General features: G+C 30.3%; 1 long non-coding RNA gene across 1 annotated transcript; it reads left to right on the top strand.

The window, feature by feature from the left end:
• Positions 1-770: 770 nt before the first annotated feature.
• Positions 771-2,231, top strand: LOC143258107 (uncharacterized). Its single transcript, XR_013032144.1, has 3 exons — positions 771-925; positions 1,404-1,447; positions 2,121-2,231. It is a non-coding gene; the product is annotated as an uncharacterized LOC143258107 (long non-coding RNA).
• Positions 2,232-2,462: the final 231 nt, after the last annotated feature.

Genomic DNA, 2,462 nt, shown 5'->3' with positions numbered 1-2,462 from the left:
AAATTATGGACGGCTAGAGCAGATAGCCCTCAAAACAAACAAACCGTCCAAACGTTCTAGTTGTGTTTTTTTTTTAATTGTTAATTAATTGTTCTGGAACCTGAATACACATTAAGAATGAGAGAAATTATTGAAAAACAAGTGTGAAACATATATTTTTCTTGGGACAGTCTATTCATTAAAAAGTGAAAATAATTGTCTTATAGCTTTCAAGGCAAGTGTAATAAACACCGCAATCTGTGCGAATTTCTTTACTTGTAAAATTAACACGATAGAGGGATATTTATGAAGTTTTATGTTACTGTCATCGCTAAGGGACACGAATTATATACGTTCGTAATTAATTAATATAAATGTTTGATTAAGAATTATTTGACAAGCAAGTTGTATGCTGTAATTAAAAATATTGAATTTTCCACGAAACCAGTTTTTTGTACTTGTTAGTTCAAATAAGATAAAATATCAAAAGCGACACTAACGAAATATAAATTTAGCGACGGATCAGAAAGTTGATGATTAAACATAAGGAGCAAAACAAAAAACAAGAGAGAAGTAATACCAGAAAAGACTATCATCACATGTTAGAGTTACTGAAAGGGTTACTAAATATCTTGAAACTTCGACAATCTGTAAACCCACCCTTATTTTTCGTTCCGCACCTGAATTTTCACATACTTTCCACCCCCTTCAACCTCAGTACATTTTTTCCTCTCGATAAATCTGACATTCCAAATACAAGTGTACGTGTAAATAAACGAAACAAGTATAATTAGAGCAAGTAAAAAGGGAAAAGTGCCAGTGTTTGTTTTACAGTTCTTTTATAATTCAATGCTATTTGGTTGTGACGATAAAGGAGTTTCTGGTATATCATATTAAAACATACATAGCTTATCGCTTGAAGTTATTGGTGTTATAGGAGGTTGAGGTAATTAGGTTTTCTAACTAGTATTATAAATAACAAGGAAACAATATTTTTATATTAAGTTTTGGGCTTCAAAACTCGTGAACTAGGGAAGGTGTTTTTGAAATTAATTTTTTTTATTCTCTCAAGAATAAATAATAACTCTTCATTCATAAAAGATGTTATGTGACACGATTAAATATTAAAACAAAAATTTGACGTAGTTGAGTACGAGTTGTGTGAGATCGTATATTGTGGATTGTGTTGTAATGTGTTCTTAATATTAGCAACTTAAATTTGTATATGTATTTTTTAGTGGTATGATTGAACGTTAGGTGGTTTTATGGTGGGGAAAGTTCTCGTAAAAAGGTTGTTTATTGTGTCTGTTTTGTTTCTTATACGCAACGTACCCCGAATACTCTTAAAACAGGATAATTTCATATTCGTACAAAGTTGATTGTTTTGTTTCTACGATCTTTAGAACTTATTTCTTATTCCACAGTCCGTGAACAGTTCAATATATCTAGAACTCTGAAAAAGTTAGAGGTAAGTGAGATAAGTATTTACAATATAAATGTAGTTTGACTTATTATGAAACTTTTCCAATTTAATGTACTTAGGTTGCTTGTAGTGTTTCATAGTACATAGTATCAGTTGTAATATTATTATTATTATTATTATCTGAAGATTTGTGTTTTTGTTTTTTAAACAATTTATATTTTGGCTAATCTTCTAACTTTTATGAACCTTACATTCGGAAACTTGACTACGTATTGTTGTTTACTCGCGGCGATTGCCTTAAGGTTTGGTATATTCTACATCTATCATGATATTAATTCATTATTATTTAGTAATACTAAGAAAAGTGTCGGGCAACTCTGTTCATACAATCAAACCACGTGCAGCTATATGAATCTAATTCTATTTGTAATAATATCTTAGGGTGAAATATATCTGCTAATTATTATCACTTCTATATTTTGTGATTTTATTAATGGGTAGATGGTTATTCGAAAGTGAGATGGTAGTTTTTGATAAGCAACTGTTTTCATTCACGTGCATCTAACTATTGGATGTCAACTTCCGTCATTTATTACAATACGGAACTAAGATCTATGTGTCGCGTTGAAAAGATAACTTTATTCAAATCTAATATTTTATTTTGTTTGTACGGAACCGACAAATCTATTTATTTAATCGGTGAATCTTGATTTTGCAGCTCAAGTGAACTTTCTAAGACTTCATATTATTACAGCTTCAGTATGATTGAGGGTTTCAAGAAGTTTATACGATACGCTACAATTACAGCTAATTTTTTAATTTTGGTAAGTATTTCTTTGGTTTGAACGTTAGTTACGCTATTATTCATTGTGACCTTTTTGTAAAATAGTGTGCGTATTAGATCTGAGTTATAAATACCCGAAGCGCGTAACTTTTTCAATTAAACTTGGTAGTTTTAACATTTTATAAACAACCCAGAGAGAGAGAGAGAGAATTCGAAGAAACAAAACTAGTATCTGTGCCTCTTCTTTCTTATCACGTGTTTCTATCCTACCTACTG

The sequence above is a fragment of the Tachypleus tridentatus genome, chromosome 7 (genome assembly GCF_004210375.1).
Source record: "Tachypleus tridentatus isolate NWPU-2018 chromosome 7, ASM421037v1, whole genome shotgun sequence".
Classification (NCBI taxonomy): Eukaryota; Metazoa; Arthropoda; class Merostomata; order Xiphosura; family Limulidae; genus Tachypleus; species Tachypleus tridentatus.
Note: the sequence above shows the minus strand (reverse complement) of the source record. Positions and strands in the feature narration are given on the sequence as shown.